The sequence below is a fragment of the Neodiprion pinetum genome, chromosome 7, assembly GCF_021155775.2.
Source record: "Neodiprion pinetum isolate iyNeoPine1 chromosome 7, iyNeoPine1.2, whole genome shotgun sequence".
Classification (NCBI taxonomy): Eukaryota; Metazoa; Arthropoda; class Insecta; order Hymenoptera; family Diprionidae; genus Neodiprion; species Neodiprion pinetum.
Genome location: NC_060238.1, coordinates 2,022,571 through 2,043,061, shown reverse-complemented (window position 1 = coordinate 2,043,061; position 20,491 = coordinate 2,022,571). Strand labels below are relative to the sequence as shown.

The following is a 20,491-nucleotide window of genomic DNA, read 5'->3' as shown; positions in this document are numbered from 1 at the left end:
AATCTTCAACAATTAAATCTCAATAAGCAATTGTATTAAAAATAAAAAAACAAATAATAAAAAAATCCAATTTTCTCAGTGTGTAATCCGAATTTCGTATCAATGATCCTTCTACCAGCGCATCCCTTCGTCGCGTCGCCTTGTTCAGAAATCATCTAGCAAATAAAGGATGAATAAGGTCAAAGGTCGCGGGATACGAAGCTGCTGAAACAGGTCGGTCCAGGAGAAACGTGATTTCGTGAGGCGGAGGGGCGACGACGATCCCCCGAATTCGGGAGTCCGAAGACGAGACGAGGGCTTGAGAAGAACGAGAAAATAGCCGCGAGACGCGGATCGTAAAACCTGTCGGACTGGACCAGCAGGACGCTGCGAAAAGGATTCCCACGGTTAGAGTCGTGCGACTCGCTTCTCCCTTTCTCTCCTTCTTTTCGTCTCGGAACTTTCGAGCTGCGTTGGTTTAACTGACCAGTGGTCATCTCCGGTGGCGTCTTGCAGGGCATATTTATTGTTATCATTTTTTCTTTTGTCTCTCTTCTTACGAAGCAAGAGACGATCGGGAGAAGCAAGTTTACGTTTATTTTACATACTCGCAGCCCCTCGCGGCAGGTTTTTTTTTTTTTTTCTCTTCTTTGACAACGACGATTTTGAAAAAGGGAAAGTTAGTTTCTCGTCAGTCGGAAGGATGCTGCGATACCTGCATCATCGAGTCTCAAAAATCGCGCGCGTGTTTATACGTAATGTAGGATAATTAATTAACGAGTTAGAAATAAAGTCGAACAGCTCGTTGTGAAATTTTTATAAAGCAAAAGAAGAGAAAGAAGAAAATCAGAATGAAAATCTGTAAGTGGAAAATTTAAAGTTACGAATTATCGAGTGATTTTATTCTTGTTTTAAATAAACTCAAAACTATATACCGCTTTTCATCAGATTCTTGTAAAAAATACCTGTGACGCGAAACCGACAATTTTAGGATGATTTTTATCGGCAATCGAAAATCTGTTCAAAATCTTTCATATTTTACCAAAGAGTCGAATTTAATATTTTCAACGAATATTTCTAACAAGCAGAACAAATTTTTGATAAATCCCCAAAATCATGATATATGATTGCAAATAATCAAAAAGAAAAGAACCCAACGTCCGTTTTTTTCCGTCGGTTATTCCTTATTTAAAAGACAAAAAGCAAAAAAAGAAAATCAATCCAATGAAAATAAAACAAAACCCTAAATGACAATGAATAAAAGTAAATTGATGCATAAAACTTGACAAAATTATATCCAGTGGCATTTTATTATAATAATATATACATATATGTATACGCTCGACATTATGTCGAAGCGGCAATGTTGTGTAAATTGGTCAGCCTCATCTCGTCAGCAGGAACGCGATTTTCCGTAAGGGTTGACCGCACGTTGTTATACAAGCAAGTTTTTTTTCGCCTACACGGACGGAGAGAAGCAGTGTTTTAACCCGGCGTGGGGAAATCGTTTGAGAAATGACCGTGAAAATTCAACCCTCAGCGCGCAACACCGAAGGGCCGAACGTACATAAGCTCTACATATTATCATATACGTGCGAAATTGTACTCTTCATCATCTCGACGATTCTCCCACCGTCCTCCGGGATTATGTCGATTAGTTAATTAATTTACATTATGTTCAATATTCGTTATCGCGGATTGTCAGATTTTGCATATTCGACGAGACGAAACTCAATCGCAGGATAAGAAAATAAAAAAAAAAAAAAAAAGGATGAGGGGAAAATTCGTTCTCGTACATTAACTGACAATTTTTTTTTTTTTTAGTCCTGATATTTTTCTTCGTTCTCGAAATATGCGTTACTTGAAATAAAAGTAAAACAAGAGAAAAAAAAAAAGAAGAATTTATGCAATTAGCGTACGTGAGAAAAAAAATTCTCATCACGAATTTCAATCGATTGGAGAATAAAAAATTTCAACGCGATTCATATTTTCCCTAAACAAGTCCGTAGTTGCAAGTTTTATGAATTATCCATAACTAATTCGAAAAATTCTTTCATTGCGTAATTACATAATTCAATTTTAGATGATAATTTAAACTTCGAGTTTCTAAGAAATGAAAAAGAACACGGAATTTCTGTGCATTAATCCCTTAACGAAAATTTATATCTTCTACTATTCTTATTTCTCGATATTCTCTGCGATAAAAAAAAAGAAGTGATTATTTTATCTTCCTCATCTTTTATCATAGTAAATTTTTTTACCAAAACGAATTATTTTTTTTTTCTTTTTCTTTTGCTTCGACCATTCTCAATAGTATCTAAATTTCATCTTTCCTCTCCGCTAACACTCTTCGGTTTCTCGTAACATTTTGTAACGACATTCGCGATCTGTACGATGAAATCAAACTAATTCATGCGTTCTACCCGATTTCGAGTAACGCGGGGTGGTGATTCAGCGTAAATAATACATAACTGGCTGAGGTATCGAATTGGTGAGGTCGAGGAGCGGCCGGCATCGACTAGCCGACGATAGTCGCAAAAGCACACCGATAAACACAAATGCATATTACGCGATAGAAACTTCTGCAGAAATACGCGTTTCGAATGGAGGCGAAGCCGAAGCCTCGAGAGCCGGTTCGCGAAGGAGAGGAAGGCGAAGGGTGAAAAGGGTGGAATATTACCTAGCAGGGTGAAGCGAGGCGAGGGAATGGAAGGGAGGGAAAGGGAGGCTGGAGGGGTTGGGTCGGGATCGCACAGGAAAGGGGCTCTAAGCCTTCCCCTCCTTAGTTGAGAACTAAGATGGCAGCCGCAACCCTATCCTGTTCGCCTCCAGGGGTGTTCTATGCATACATATACTCACGGATCCCCCTCTTACACCCAGCATCCCTGTATCGCTCCAATAACGATTCTACGGGGCGAGGCGTTTCTCAAGTGTGAATGATTAAAACAAATATACCAACAACGCGTTGTAAGGTGAAAACAAACTTTCACCCTACGATAGATAACTCCAAGCGTTCTTTAAGGGGATGAATACGTCGGTGAAACTCTGGAGTTTGAGAATAGTGAAAAAAAGTTATCCATTTTCGATTGTTTTCTCCCGATCACGCGTCGTTTCGACATAATCGTGACGATTGAGAAAGTATTTTGCGAATAATTAGACAGAGGATAAAGTTGAAGATTAAAAGAAGTAAGGAAACAGGCTCCATCTTTGAATCTCCAATTATTAAAGACCTTTTAATACCAGAGAGTTGTATACTTTTTATCTTCGCAACGAACCGCGACGAGTTGGGTTCAAAATTATGCGCGATGATAAACCTGACGCGATTACGTCACTGATAACTTTATCTAAACAGAAATTTTCGCCAGTCGTCGGCGTCATGTCTATTACACTCGATTTTCCATTAAATCGATTAATTTTTCCCGATTAATCGAGTATAATCGGTTATTTTTTCAAACTAGACTAATCCGATCGACTCGATTATTTTTCCTCGCAATCGGTTTTTGTTTTTTTACTAGTTAGGCAAAACAAAACGTTGATTGATTACATCAATCTTCCAAATTTCACCGTACAGTGAAAAAACCAAGTTCCTTCAATTTTTTGAAGTAAAGCAAGCTCGTCGTTTACATTCATAATGAGAAAGAAGTCGTCGATACTTTGACCTATTACAATCCATTAACAATTTTAGAATTTCCATAAATTTTCACCCGTATTTACACATAAACTCGAGTATTTATTTTTCATTGAATCGAAAATCGTCAAAAATCTTTCAAGTAAACTCCAAATTTCCCTGAGCTTCTCACAGATTTTAGATTTGCAAGAATTATCAATGTTCAGATAGTAACGTACGTTTTACGTTAATTAATTTCTAATTCTTCGACTATTCGATGAACTCGAAAATTTTTCAAGTCCTCAACGAATCCGATTAATATCATTGTTTGAAAAATATTGCGTAATTCTGTGTCCGTTGAATAAGAGAAAAGTAAAAAAAAGTAAAAATAAAACTTGAAAAAATGTACCGTGAATTTTCTCTGCAGAGTAACTTGAGAATTGCCTCAGCCCGTATTACGTAGATTCAACGCCTATCCCACGTGTATGTGTACATGGTTAAATGTACATAGAGACATTGTGTATAGGTATGCATACATATGTACATACATGCGGTGCAAGTAAATCGTATCTACGGTAAAGTCTATCCGGCGATGTGTGTGAGTAGCAGATATAATCCGTGAAGGCGACGTGTGTTGGGCGAGTGGCGCGGTGCTGGATAATTTTCTCAATTTCGAGAGAGAGTCTCCCGCGGGTTCGGTCGTTAAGGGCTCCAAGAGAGATTCCAGGGGTTGACGGGGGTCTAGGAGGAGAGGGTGGCGGTCGTCGTGGTCGTTGGTGTAAGGGTTGCGCTCGGACCGTAAGATAGTTTGATAGGCTTGGTTACCAGGAGACCTTTAAAGCCTTGGCGAAACCTTCCTGCACGTAATTTCCCCCAAGGCAGGATACCCGGGAGAGGGAATACCCTGAGTCGCGGGAGAAGGGGATGGAAATCGTCGGTGTTGAAAGGAAGGAAGCGAAAAAGCTCGCGAAGAAACTAGACGACGAGAATGGAAATCGGCGGACGACGCGTCAGGTTCACTTCTTGGAAGTCGATGTCAGAACAAGAACTAGAGTAACCCCTTAAAGCTCCGAGCTTGGAGCATTTTCCAACTCGTTTTTTTAACGCAGTTGAAGTCGGACAACGATTAAAACATTTCTTAAAAACGAAAATCAGAGTGTAAAGAACGATGGGGAGAATTTCTTGGCTCTCTGAGCTTCGAGCTTCTCCTTTTCTTTGTTCCAGCTTAATTAAAGTCAGACAAAGATAAAAGATTTCTTGGAAACGAAAGTTAAAGTACGAAGAATAATCTCAGGAATTCATTTCAAGCTCCAAGATTCAAGTTTTTTCCTGTCTTTCATCTGGCACAATCGAAGTCAGACAATGAGCCATAATGGAAAGAATTCCTTAAGGCTCCACGCTTTGGACTTCTTCTTTCCTTTCTTCTGGCACAATTGAAGTCATTCGATTTTCGACGTTCTTGGAGGAGGAGGATTTCGGGACTGTGAGGAAAAGGACGGGGATACGAAACGCCGTTCGTGCGATCATCTGATACGTCGGAGTTCTAGAGGATATGGAGGTAGAGTGGAAGTAGTGGCGATGGTGGTGGTGGATGTCGGTGCTTTAGCCCGAAGCTGTTAACCGCGATGGGGTCTTATCGGTGAAACAGTTCTCTCGTGCCAACACTTATATATATATATATATATATATATATATATATATATATATATATATATATATATATCCGCACACCCACATCCGCGAACACGTGTACGTGCGTGTACGTATCGATGCCCGGGAAACGCGAGTCTCCCACCCAGCATGGTTCCTTCCCTCCTTCCTTATCTTCTTCTTTTCACCTCCCTAGCAACACGGCGCAAGCATCTCACTATTGGCCGACGAAGCTGTCGAGCTTCTTCAGCATTAAATTTAAACCTTGCTTACTTGTATATACGCAAGATTAGTCATTCGCACTGACATTGAAAGTGTTTCATAAGATTAGCTCACGAACGTTGAATAAAATCTCATTAAAGTTCCCAAGCAGTGATTCGCAAATATCTGTCAAATTTCTTTGACCAGCTCCGAGAAAAGATTTAGGAAAGAAAGAATCTTAAAATCGATTCAACGTAATGTCTAAAATATAGGTCTTTCTAACGCGTCTCGAATTTTCTTACCTCATTCGACGTTATCATTATTTACTATCGTAAATCTGAAAGCTCTGTAAAAATGTCCAAGCATTGCTAAACGTGAATTTGGACGATGACCGCAGAATTTTCTTCGACATCCACCTGACCTTGGGGCCCCAAGAAAAAAAATCTCGAAACCAGTCATAATCGGTTACAAACGTTAAAACCATGGAGACTTATACACAAGGAGACCAAGCTCAAGTGAGCGAATCGACAAAACTTCTTACAATAATTGTACATATTATTTTTTTTTTTGTACGACCAGTGTCGATAGTGTTCCATTAGCAAGTAAGTGACGTAGAAAGTCTTCAATTCAAATTACCGCCTTATACTCCCAACCACTTTCTTCGGTCCGTACGAAACGCTAGTGTAATTTTATTTCAGGCAGATAATTTGTTTGCACTGTGAGTTTACGGTCTCCTCGCGTAGTCCGAATGGTTGAAACCATACGCTCGCGAGTCATAGCTGATTCTCTATTAGCATAGCTGAGAAATACGTGAGAAATCTCCAAGCCCAGATCTGCAGAAGGACCAGAGATCCCTCGGCCCGGGTGAAGGCGAAACGCGGAGGGTTGGGTAAGGGTGGGTGGTTAGATAGCTAGGTAGGAAAGCCGGGTGCTCGAGGCATCGAGGCTCGAAGCAAGAACAACCCCTTAGTCGTGGATCAATAGAAGAAGGGGCCGCTCGCGTTCCTGGCGTCGGGGTGGAGCGCAGGGATCGGAGGGTCGGCGGTGAAGGGCGGGGGGTTAAGAGGCATTCAAGGGGAGGAAAAATCTTACCGTGCATCTGGAGGCGAGGAGAGGGCAGGTAACCTTAGATCCTAGGCGTGGCCTGCCGCAAAGCTTCGACGCCGCAAGCACGGAGCAGTCTGGCCACCCTGGAAAGAGGGCTGAGGACCTTGGAGAACGGCCGTGTGAAATCCAGGCAAGAAGGACCGAACCTCGCTTTCTCCATCTTTCTTTCGCTCAGCCTCACACGTCAGTTTTAAGGCGCTCAGCGGTCTGGAATGAACGGGATAAGCTACTGATAATTCCTCTGTTAAATTTGTTGGAATTCTCGATGTCGAAGATCGTAAATGAATTGAAGTCAATCTTTTGACGTTTCTTTTTTCAAAACTAGGACTTGATGAAATATCTGTACAAGATAATATTGAACATGTCATAGGATCTGAAAAAATCCGATAACACGTTAAAAAAATTTGATACTATTTTAACATCAATTTTGTTGTACAATCTCATAGACTTTACACAAATATCTTGAGATTATAATTAAAAATTACGCAAGATCTTGTCGAATTTCGTGAGCTTTTGCCCACTCGTCTTAAAAAATTTCCAAGTCCTAGCCAGATTTCATTATTATTCCTAACATCTGAATCAATTTTCGACTAATATTAAACATTAAAAAGAAAAACTTGCGTAAGATAATGTACAATTTTTCGATCCTTGAATGAGATTTTGTTAAATCTAATAAAAACTGTCATAAGCAAAAAGTTTATCGGTCAATTTGAAGAAGAAAACAAATAATCGTCTCGAAATTCTTTCGACTGATAACGATTGCGAGTACAAATCATTAAAAAAGGAGAAAAAAGAAAAGAAAAGAGTGAAATACAGAGAAAATTCTACAATCGGCAAATTGCGGTAATCTTAAAAATGACTGTGAATAGTTAATTTTGGAATAGACTGTAGCTAGACGATAGGCGAGTAATTCACACGCGGTTACATAAACCTAGTAAATATACAATGTCGGCTTGGCAATGTCTATGTGAAGGTTAGGACGACGCAACGTGTGTTCATACATTTGAGTTACATATTACGCGTATCACATACGTATATGTATACATAACGCGGAGACGACAACATCATCGGATACAACTCTGACGGGAAATACGAGCATAACTCAGCAGGCCGGCCCAAGCCAAGTTCAGGTTACCCGGCCTGCCCGAACGAGCGAAATCCTGGAGCAGCACATGAGCTAAAATCTCTCTCTCGCCTATCTTGTTCTACTGACTGATGACGTCATTTCCTACCTTCTCCCATTGTACACGTCTCTAAATGTGCTTCCTGATTCCTGCGTCCCAGAACCCTTTGCCAAATTCAAAAACCCAAGACTCGACCCTGCGGCCTCAAATCCGTTTCCAACCCACGAATGTGGAGACGACAATAAGAGTAAAGAATCGGCGTGGAAAAAAAACAGAATTAGAAAAAAGGGAGGGATTTTTAAATTGAAAAACGGTTATTCGACGTGCTTACTCCTTTCTTATTTTCGGTCATGATCTCTCGAACATATCAGATCCGTTCGCATTTCTTAAAAGAAAAATTTCGACGAAATCGATTCATCATGCCTCCTCTGAATTTCCATTCGAGTTTAAGATCGTCGTGAAAAATCGTCGATCCTGCGAACATGGGCCATGAAAATAAATATCTACTCTCGTTTAAAAAATAGCAGTAGCACTTGAAGTACTAAAAACACGAAAACTCCTAGGATTCTCAATGAATGATTATAAAATTTTGACCACGAATCAGTGCCATCAGACTGTAGATTATTGAATTTAAAAAAAATTCTTTTATCCACAGGTTTGAAAATGAGAGAAAAATTCAGAAGCGAGGTGGAGGGTTTACAGGTTATAAAAAATTGAAACACTTAAAGAAAGTGAACAAATCAACGTATACCAGTGAAAAATACTTCAAGTTGTTTGAAATTCGAACAAACAAAAAAGGTCATACAACTATTCGCAAATACGCCGATTAACTTATAGCCGGGTAATTAACGATACGTGAACAACCCACGTGCGCGAATATAGGTATAAATACAGCTAGTTCTATACACCCTGCTGCCGGCGCGTTCGAGTAGAGTCTGCGGTGTGCCGCAAAAAGCCTTGCACCCTTATACAATTCCCTCACCTTACCCCCGGCTCCCTTAAATTTACCGTAAATTTCGTTTCTATCCTACCGAAAGCGGCAGCGCTATCCTAGCCATGCAGGGTTTTCGGGTCTCTGTACGGCAAGAAATAGGCAGGCTTGTTTTGCCTTGGGCATGGGCATTACAACCGAACCGAACGAACAACGAACGCCGAGCGTGGCGAGGTCTTGCGAAAATTTCCACCACTCGGCGCACTAAAGCGCGAGGCGAGAGCAGAAAACGATCAATTATACTATTTCACTGATTAAATCAGCGGGTCACAAACGGCGACAAATCCACAAGCCAAGCGACATGTTCAAATAACGGACGGATTAGCTTTGGAAATTTCTTGCAGTTGACTACGATACGTTTTTACCTTCGATTGGTTTCTTCCTCACATCTGTTTCCATTTTCTTATTATTACCTTTCATTTTCCCTAAACGAGCTTCTGAAATGACAGAAAATACAATGCAAGGATCGAACTGGATTTGAGGTAAATATCGACGAAAAAAATTTTTAAAAAATTTACTTCATCATCCACAAGACGAAAACTGATGCACGGGTATTTTTTAGTAGACTTTACTTCCCCGGAAGAATAATAAGAACGGATGTTTCTCGTCCAACGTAAAGTCCCACGAAACCAGTTGATTCTCATCCTTGAAACTCACGCCTGGACCAAACGATACGAGACGAGAAACCTCGGAGATTAAACGAGTAATCACGCGCTCCGATATCTTGAAAAACTGGTTTAGCGGTCGTAGCGCACAGGTTTTGAGAAAACGCTGAGGGATGAAAGCTGCTCAGGATGCAGGGTTAAAAGTCGTGAGAGTCGGGAAGCGGGAAGCCTGCTCCTGACTCCAGAAACTGGTCCAGACGCTGCGTTCAGCCTTGAACAAACCCTTAGAATACTCGAGAGAGAAAAAGAAAAGGAAAAACTCGTCGTTATGCAGGGATGGGAATGCGAGAAACGAAATTCATCCCGACTCGTACGTTTGGAAATTTTCCTCAGTACTAAACGAATCTTTTATAATAATATCATTTTCAATAGTTTTAAGAGATAATTGAATTTTTTTGGCACGTTTCTGTTTTCAATTTAATGACTTGATGGAAAAAAAACTCTGTTAGAGAACGAATACAAAATTTCTTCTCAACGTATTTCGTTTTTATTTTCTTCCTCTCTATTGAAGTTATTTACGCCTACGTGAATTTGAATTTACCATACGGCAACTGCAATTGTTTAACTGCGAGTGTTAAAAAAAATAGAAATAAGAAAATCTTAACCTTAATTCCATAAACATTCATGTTATTTGTGAGATCAAATTGACTTTCCGTTGAAATAAATATTCAATCGTGCATATTGATGAAAAATTCATTGGTTCAAATTATGAATGCAGGGTATAGATAATAGAATAAATTTCCCCCAGTCTGCCGATGAAGAAGGTCAAATTTATTTTTCAACCGATAGAATCGCGTCGAAAAATTCTTTAACCATCCAAAAAGTAAGGATAAAAATTCTTTACAAGATAATAAATTTTACTTTCAAAAATTAGGTTAAAAAAAAGTTTTTTTTGTTTATCAAATCAAATTGTAAAAAGTGACATCGAATTCGTTGAAAACAAAAAAAAAAAAAAGAACAAAAAAATTAAACAGAAGAAAAAAAAGAATATTGACGCGATTTCCGACGGGATTATACTTTCGGCAATGTTAACCCGGTAAAAAACGACACAGACTAGCTGAGAGCCCGCATGTAATATGTATGCATATATAAATAATCCAGAAATGCGGACAGTAACAGGGTGGAAAATCCACACTTCGTTGTACGAGAGATAGAGAGATGGAGGAAGGGAGGAAGAGAATTTTAGCACCGCGATTCAATTTAGTCTGACAATTCTCTTTCTCACTCTATCCAGCCCTCCGGTAGAGGGAAACTCGGCACATAGACGTCTTTCGGCATTCGGAGTTTTAACCAGCGTAATTCCCCACCAGATATGTTCTGCATATGTGCGACGAAAAGCGTCGACAGGAGGTGCCAACTGCCCCTGCATTATGCACCTACAGTCTCGCCGCCACCCTTTTTTCACCCCCGCCCCGCGATTCATAACGATTTCCAAACTATACATGTATAATCCCGGTATCCGTGTATGTTACCGACAGATTGACAATACCGAAATTCGCGTGGTTCTCTTTCTCGCGTCAATAAAGAGGGCGAGCCGCGCTTTGTCGGCGAGATTTTTCCTTTCACATTTTCGCTATTTCAAATCTTTTCATCCGAATTCGGTTGCATCAGAACGGAATTTCGGATCTTGATGTTTTAGCAAAATATTCAGCATGTATTCGTGTTTTAAACTAAGGTACATTCTTCTAATAAGAGAGAAAGATTTTTCAGATAAATCTGACCAGCTTTTAGATTGTGACACGTTACTGTTCTGAATACCATATTTCAATGTAAAAATCTTACCATTTACTGATTAATCGCTGTCATAATTAATATCATAATTTCATTACTTGCATGCCTTGAAAAATAATGAAGTGAAAAAAAAAAAAACCGTTTACTGAGATTTTCGAGTCTGCCATACCCTTAAAAGGGTAAATGTGAAAAACTAGAATTGTTCGTTGATAGAAGAACCAGAATATCGAATTTTCATAGACGCAAAAATCTTATTCAGAAAATTTAATTTATAGAAAGGTCAAAACATAGAACGGCAAAATCGAAAATCTGTATACTATTCTATATTATCGAGAGGAATTCCAACGATTCTACACTTCGGTTTTCCATGTTCTCACCTTTTATTGTTACTCCTTCATACTTCTACTTTGAAACACTTTTAAATTCTATAAACTAAGTTTTAACTTCCTTAAAAATTTGACATTTAGCGCCTTCAATTTTTTGATCTTTCTATATTTTAACCTCCCCTTAAAGTCGATTAAATACTAAGAAGTCATTTCTGTCCATCCAAGGTTTTTCGATCCTCAAGTAATCGAAATCCTTCAAATCGAGCGTATAAGAATCATCCGAAAGTCAACAAGAATGAAACAAAAAGTGGTATAAAAAAAAAAAAAAAACCTCAAGCAATCGAAATCCGTCGGCAAACCGTAGCGTAATGATTTATCAGTTCGAATTCCGACTACAGAGTTAGTTGGTATTGAACGCTCGGGGGAAACGGGGTACACGCAAAACACGAATTGGAACACGTTTGTAACAATGGAAAATGGCACCATAGAGTAGAAGAGAATCGGTTATATACATCTATATCGGATGGCGGCGTTGGCGGCAGAACCGGGCAACATATACATATATCAAACGCGCGGGTTCTTACTTAATCTCGAAAACAATAGGCTAACCAAATGGCGGGGCGCGATTCAGTACGGGGTGGTGGTCGGGGGTGGTTGGAGAACGGCAAGGGTTGGAAATGGTGGCGTATATACTCTTGCCCGTCTCAGCGCAGACCAGGCGGTAGAGGTAGGCACCTAGTCCCTGGGTCTGTACGAGGCGGAGGTTCGCAGCTATGGAGCAGCAACGGCTAGAACTCGGAGAGAAACCCCTTTGGAAATTCTGGGGTGGCTGGGAGGGAGTCGGAGGGCGGTCACTTGGCGATTAAGAACACGTACCGCCGCCCAAACCCCACCGCCTTCCTTCTGCGCCCCCTTTTTGCACCCCCCGCCAGTCACGGTTTTCCAACCCTCCTCGGACCCCGTTGCCCCCCTGTCTGGACTGGGATCAATATGACTTAACTTCGCCCCTTACACCCCTACCAGCCCCTTACACACTCCCGCCTTTCCCTTATCAACGCCCAAATGTTCTTACGTTCGGTACCGCCGAGCCCTATAAGGGGTGAGACTTGTCACAATCTGACCTCGGATCTTTCTGCTCGCGCGTGTTTATCGTCGGTTATTTTAACACTTTCAGTCACAAAAGCCGCTGTAGTGACAACCTTTGTTTTTTTCTTCTTTTTTTTTTTAATATGTTGGGTGCGAAATCTTCATTTTTTTTACATTTTCAGGTGATCCACCGCTGCCACCGTTTTTTCCTGTTCCAAGATTCTCAGCGCATTTTTTTTTTTTTTTAAGCTTTCTTAACTCGTCAGAGTGTCGAGCTTGTCAACGTATTTTTTTTTTTTTCTCCAACTCGTTCAGCGATCGCTTTACCAACGGACTAAATATTTCTTTCTACCCTCTCTTGGCTGTCAAAAATCTTAAGACACAAAACGTCAAGTTGATGGAATTTTTCAGGGATTACCAAGATGAAAAAAGATGCGACTGTTTTTATCATCTTCTTTTTTCCCCCCCATCAAAGCAAGTGATGAAATATTGCAATCGCGTTACACGCAGAGGTTGACCGAGAAACATGACCAATATGCCGTAAAATTGGTCATTGATCGAGTAAATACAACTTGAGAGACACTCGGTACGTTCCGGGCAGTTCACGGTACCCCGAGTAAAGGGGGATGGTAGAGAGTATCGTAGGTGTGTAAGCCTTCTTACGATCAATAGAGGTTAGTCTCGCCCAGTTCTAGGGGTGATGGTTATAGCCTAGGCTCCTAGGCAGCAGAAGCAGAAGCAGAAGCAGCAGCAGAAGCATCAGAAGCTGTAGTCCTGCGTATAAGTTGCCTTGGCAAGCAATCCCTAGGGCATGCACTACACACGGCTGACACACACGTGCACGAAATAATCCCGTTTCGTATCGAGGGCCGGAGCATCAGAGAACCCGAGATAAAGTCCTTCTTCTTAAAACCAAAGCGGCAGGCTCTCCCCCCTCGTGGAGTCTGAGCATCAACGGTAGTCGCGAAAGCGTCAGAACGAGGAACCGAGTGGAGCGAAATTTTCTACCCCCACTAAACGGAGAAGGGATGAATTTCACTTCTCAACCCCATTTTATACCTAAGCCATTTTACTCGCTACCTCACATCACCTCGTCACACCTCACTTGCTTTCTCCATCTTCGTATTCAACTATCTCTATATTTATCTCGAGCTTTCGCCGTGAATGGAAATCTGAATCTCACGCTAAGAAACGCGGTTTGAATTATACGTAATCATGTCCATTTTCATGGTACTCTTGACTTTCTAGTTCTATAGCTTCATCTGACTCGTGTTCCAAATCATGATTTAGTATTTCAAAACCAGAAAACATAAACCTCTCACGATCAGTGTGAGAAATTATTCTGAATAAGTGACCATCTCAAATTCCAACCATTCCTCCATTTGAAATACTTTGCCATAGATTTGTCGGAGGGTACGTTTTCGACCATCAAGCCAAAGCGGACAACAACATCGCGGAACTGCTGCAGCAGGACGGCATGCAGTAGCTGTAGAGCGAACCCCGGCAAAAGCGATTAATTACTTTGAGCAATTTGCTCGGCGGGAACTCTACCGCTGTTCCTCCTCGTAGACCGAGACTATTCTCATTTCTCCGTCCAGCACCAGGCCGGTCATCCACTCTCTCCATTCGTCCAGTCGCCGCCACACGCACGCATCACATCAGGTTCCTCTGCCGGGGTGGTAGTTCATCTCGTGGTATACAACTGGGCATCAAGCCCAAGGTCTGAGGCAGGGTGGTGGGTTTTCCACCTTATACAGCTAAAAGGAAAGGTAGCTGGGTGCCTACTTCCTCCGGAATCGCGCTACCCACCCACACACTCGCGGTACATATTCGAGGCTCATTTGTCCTGCCACTTGTCGTACCAAGCTCATAATATTTTCCTTGAAAAGATTTTCTCGAAGCTTTTTATTCCTCTACTCCTGGTTAAGCAAGTCTTTAGAGTTCTTGGTTCAATCGATGTTGCAGTTTTTCCGACTCAGTTTCATTCCTGATCTACAATATGGCAATCGCTTTTGGAACACTACATCGACGAAATCCTTTATTTTGTTATTCATTTCCACTCGTATTTCTCGTCAAGATCGCGTGAATTCCTGATTCCGAAAAAAACATCGCTAAAGAGAGAATCTCTTTTCTTTGATTCGTCATTTAAATTGAGACTCTCGGAATTTTCGACTTCGTTGACAAGACTCAGTCAACCAGTTGATGACTGAGTTTCAAGTCAGACATAAGTTGAGCCTCCCTAACGTACCTACATACGCACATATGTATCACACGTGTGCGTGTAGATAGGTGTAGATATATTAAAGTAATGAGATTAATTAATAGAACAGACCCCAGAGTTAATTTAGAGGCGTGTGTCCGGTCGACCGCAGAGCAGAAACTACTCACCCTGCAGTGGGTAGGTATAAGGTAGGTGGCTGGTAGGTTTATACGATGTATGGGAGTCTCTCTGTCGTTTCGTAGGTTAAACCTACAACGTAGGCAGATACATACATGCAAATGGGAAAGCTGGTAGGCAGAGCTGCCCAACAGGGTGTATATAGTTGGACAGAAATAGCCTTGAATCAAAAAGTAATCGTCTCGTCGTTATCTTCATCATGTTCATTATTACCGTGATCAGTAACCAATTGGGTCTGAATATGTTTTCGATCCTCGAAATTATCGTCAAATTGAGTAGGTACCGGAGAACAGGAAAATTAAGTCCTCCCGTCAAAATAACTCCGGGTCTACTTATATTCTTCGGAATTCGAGGTACCACCAACTCCTTCTCTGCTAATATAAATGTCTTACTTCCCCTACTTCAGGAGCCGGTTCTGGGTCGATGGCAGCCATCTTGTCACCCCTGCGCACCCCTGACTCAGTCTCTCTTACTCAATCTCTCTCTCTCTCTCTTTCTCCCTTTGTCCATCTATCTATCCCTGCCTGGACCACGGAGTAGCAGCAGCAGCAGGAACGTTAGACCACCACCCCTTGACTCGTCTTACCCTTCCTTCGAAATCTACCTCCAACCCCTTCGCGGCAACCACACTTATCCCCACCAGAAACGGCTCTGTCTCTGTATGGCTCCACAAGCCGCGTGTTCAGAATGAAATGGAGGGGAGATGAAATCCTCGGAAGGCAACAAAGCGTGGGAATAAGATACATTTTCATATATCCACACGAGTCTTCTTCGATATTCTCAATTATTTTACACCAGGGTCTCCGTAGAATCAAATATTGAAATAGAAAATTTCATTTTCCGAAATCGAAATCAAACTAAGTCTGCTTTCTAAATATCACGTATGTATTTATACGAAAAAGGAAACGGTCAAGGAAATTACTCGTATCAAATCACGAGGAACTGTCACCTATCCGTCATGATTGTAGAAAATACAATCACTTTTGTCAGTTTTCATGGAAAAGGAAAAGATCAGTGTTATAAAAAAACAAAAATAAAAAAATATGTGGGATAAAATGATCGTTTTGAGAAAGGAGAAATTAGGGTATACAGCGAACGAGAAACGATTGAAAGGAAACCAACGGCGTTTCACGGGTAGCCGTGATTATCCATATAATCCCGGTGCCGTAACTCGTGCGTGTCCATAAACCCGTAGAACTGCCAGATAGAATACGATACATAATAATAAGTGGTACAGTAAAATAGTGGAAAAATGAAATCGTGATAATTTGCATAGCGAAAAAAAAAATTCCGATCCCACTTAACTGACATTAGGAATGATTGTAAGCAAATGGACATGGTGACTCGGATTTGAGGTATCGAAAATAATACTTATTACTGTAATTCACGTATGCCATTGCCTGATCATATGTCACTAAAAAAACCAATCACCGCGCTGAAAGCCAAGCCGTTGATAACAGAGCGAAGAGAGAAAACAGGAAGAGGAAGATTATGACGCATCATCGTCATCGTGACGGAGGGTGCGCATGAAGAGCAGGTTGTGTTAGTGTCGTAAGGATGCAAAGTGCCTCAGTAGCAGCCGACGAACGCAGATGAAGTAGAAGTAGCATAAGCAAAGGTGGTCGAGGGGGGCGATCAATACCGAACAACTCCTCCTTGGGCGTTATGTGAACGTATACAAACACATTCTCAAGGTATCCTCTCCGAGTGTTGGAGTGTGTGGGTGTGACGACGAGGTTGGTAGAAACTTGGAGCAGAAGTCCTGGAGATGGACGTCGTACATCTGACCGCTTCTCTGAATTCACCTACTGCGCGACGGGATCATCATCTGAACATGGAACCCTCGTTACATACCGCCTGGACCGGAACAGACTCACTTGACTGGATTGGACTCGATCGACTGAACCGAACCCGACCAGTGATGAACTCTCGTCATTAAAACGACCGTCTTTCATTGAGGAAACTCGAAGTAACAACTTCCCAGACTGACAATGGTAATGATCAAGTTTTTTTCTGGGTCGAAACTGGCCAATGGATCGTCAGAGGTCACGAGATCATTTCTATTTCCGTGAGAACTAACGAGACTTTTGAGTATTATGATTACCAGTGATTTCCAACTGATGACCCCTTGAGTAAAAATATACAACTTCGACTTTTATTGGTCTTCCAATTAAGGACGAAGAGTGAATACAGCCGCGAAATAGGATCGAAAAAGGATCGCCGAATGAGGATGTAATTGTGGTTTGTTTTCATCGAGTCCTGAAGGTAGGCGTTCACGTTTATTAGAGACAAAACGACGACGGACGAAAGGAATTCACTCTCTGGTGTTCGTTCTCTTACTCTCTCAGGCTCGTTGGCGGTGTGCATGATGATAAAAAGAGGTGCAAAAGCGAGAGGAATAGAGAGTGAGGAAGGGCTCATTCATGAACGTGTTTTATTGTTCCAGAGACAACGGCGCACGGACGGATGGGCCAACAGCGTAGGAGAGAATGAGAGGAGGACTAACTCGCCCCGGATAAAGGGAGAGGAGGAAACTGAAGAGCGGAGAAATAACCCTGGAATAATAAACCTCCAGGAAGAGAGGACACAGAGAGAGAGAAAGAGAGAGAGGAGAGGAGAGGAACCGGAAGACATAAAATCCATGGTAGAGTGAACAACACTTTAAACCTTTTCTCCAAACACTAGGTACAAACCGTACCACACGCCCATCCTGTTCTGTCCTATCCTGCCGCCCATCTTCTCAATTGATTCTCCTAGCCAACCATGACAAATAGGAAAATTTGTGAAGAGTTAATAATTTTTTAAATTCACCATTCGGTTGAAGCCCTCTAGGGATGAACTGTGATTTGATTTTTTTTTAATTTCCAAATGATATATGACGGTTTTAAATCAACAAGTTCGTGAAAATGTTAATAAAACCGTCATAAGTTTACCAGGAATAATTAAATTTTTTTCTTCTCATCAATCGTTCACACTATCATGATATCTATTTTACAGATCCAAACATCTCCAGGAAAACTGAACGACTGCTCTCTGAGGTCAACAATTATTCATCTGAGCGTGAAGATTCGTCGTAAAATTTCTCAATTACCAAATTGGTCTACAATTTTCGCAAGTCCGAGAACTGGCGAGAAATTTTTTTTTTTTTTTCCAAAACTTTTTAGTACCGTCAAAGCAAAGATCTGGATTACAAAAATTATCACCAACGAAAAGTATTGAAGATATGACCGTAAGACACAAAAAAATCAACTATTCCAAGAAGGATATTTTCATACATAGGTGCGAGTCGCGTATGACAGTTAAACATCACGTATCTGTAATAAACGGCGTTTTACATTCGAGGGATGATTTTTCCCTAATTTACGCCCCCTTTGAGCTGCAACCCCCTAAATCCCATTGGTTAGTAGGGCAGGGTTTCCTCATGTAAGAAGAAGGCGCCACGCCCCAACAGGATGTCGTTTAGTTTGGACACCACCTACGGGGTTCGGTCCCTTATCCCCCCCCATCCTAAAACTATTCCTTCCCCCTTCCACCCCTATTTCCCATTTCCCCTCCCGGTGTTTCTCGACCTTCCACTGTCAGCTTGGACCCTTAATCAGGGGTGACCATTATTCCCGTTCCCGTTCCCGTTCCAGAGTTTCCTTCACTGTACTTGGATATTAGTTTTACAACTTTCCAGATACACGCGCGTGCTGGTCGTTCATCACCTATAGCTTGTATGCCAAAGCGGAATTATACACGTAATGTAGTCTGATATATCCTCGGCTTGAATAACGTACGTATATATAAATTTTGAGGTTGATACATCGATGAAATATTTTCGATTAAAAATTAGCATACATCTAAATCCTGAAAATCATTTTCTAAATTCCATCTTTTTAACGATAAGGGATTTTGAGTTGTAAAATCAATTTTTTCCCGTATAATTTATTCAGAATTACTTGAATCTACCCCGATTACTGTTCTTGACATTGTTAACGAACGAGCATGGAGAATGTTTATTGAAAATCGATCCTTACTCGATAATCTTCGATTGAGTAAAAAATTCATTCTCTTCAAACTGCCTGAAATTCTTGAATCCAATATACTTAATCTCATTTTGTGTATGAGTTCATCGATCAACGATTTAAAGAACCACATCAAAGAAAAATAAACTGTATATACATTTCGGACAGAAAAGCAAAAATGCCTTATTGATTTCTCCAAATTTGTGAACACAGAATTATTTAAGGCTTCCTGAATCCTTGGCTGGTATTAATTATATATTCAAAAACAGCAAGAACAGTACTGTAACTAACGTAAACAAAAAAAAACCAAACGCTTACAAAAAAAGGAATAGAATGAATGTAAGGAAGAGAAAAAAAGCAGAAATTTAATTTATCTAATATGTAATGGTCGTTGATAAAATGATGAACAGCTTTATGAATAAACTGTAACTGACTAAATATGCAAACGAGAAAAGCGACAATGTAGGAAGAACATAAGAACTGTATGAGATGTATTACCAGTGTAATAAAAAATAACCAATTTTGCACTTAATCGATTATCTTTCCTCACAATCAGTTTTTGTTTTTTATTCTCACGAACGATGCAATAAAATATCAATTTACACCAACGATTTGATATAATAAGTGAAAGGTGAATGAATATTTTCGCTTGAAATTGAAAAACATTTTGAATAAAAGTATAAATTATCAAAAAAAAAACCTTACCACTCTTAAGACTACGTACCGTAATTTACGAAAATTTGTTTTCAAATGCACAGTTTCAAAAAAATACGAAATAATCGATTAATCGATTAATTTTTATCGATTCAATCGAGTCATATTCGATTATTTTTATCACAGTGGGCATCGCTAAATTGTATTGGACTGGATGTGAAACTCGGTTAATTGGTGTGCACGCTTGTGCATAACAAACAATTAAAATTGCATATATATAAAACACGTGGACACATAAAGCTTCGAAGCGTTAATTAAACGGCAATTAACATATATCGTATCACTTTTCCCGTCTCCACATACCGGATTTGAGCTCCTCTCGGCTTATGCTTCATATATACATACGCATATGTGTAAACACATACACACATACATGTATATATATATATATATATATATATGTATACGGTTATATGCCAGCGTGTGTATATAGACACGTAAATATAAATAGCACGCTGTTTTTAACCCCTTAAGAGTATAAACGCGGACGGGTTCGCGGGGTGTGAGAGAGAGAGAGAGAGTACGTGTAGGTGAAAGTCGGGGAAAGTCGGAAAAGCTCCTGTAAAAGTCGAGGTAGATTTCGGCGAGGCAATTTTCGCGGTAACATAGGACATAACTTTTACCCCGTTTGTCGCATTCAAACGTGCGCGGGGTTTTTCACACCGCTGGAGATACTTGCTTTTCTCACTTTCTCTCTCTCTCGTTTCCCTCCTTCTCAACGGAGAGAAGGAGAAAAATAGAGAGAGAAAGAGAGAGAGAGAAGGTGAGACCCTCGCGAATGGCCGGACTAATTATTTAATTATTTATTTAACGCGTGTTTAAGTTTATTTCGCACGTACGTATGGAGAGAAAAAGAGAGAGCGAGAGAGAGAAAGAGAGAGACGGGGAGAGAAAGGACGGGATTA

General features: G+C 40.6%; 2 long non-coding RNA genes across 4 annotated transcripts in view; one reads left to right on the top strand and one right to left on the bottom strand.

Moving 5' to 3' along the window:
* LOC124222840 (uncharacterized) overlaps window positions 1-20,491 on the bottom strand; it is a 126,234-nt gene that overhangs the window by 71,278 nt on the left and 34,465 nt on the right. For all 3 annotated transcript variants that reach the window (XR_006884124.2, XR_006884122.2, XR_006884123.2), the window contains one exon: window positions 6,530-6,751. This is a non-coding gene — a long non-coding RNA (uncharacterized lncRNA). The remainder of the gene's footprint in view (window positions 1-6,529; window positions 6,752-20,491) is intronic.
* On the top strand, window positions 694-19,355 carry LOC124222844 (uncharacterized). Its single transcript, XR_006884128.2, has 3 exons — window positions 694-840; window positions 17,312-17,509; window positions 17,863-19,355. It is a non-coding gene; the product is annotated as an uncharacterized lncRNA (long non-coding RNA).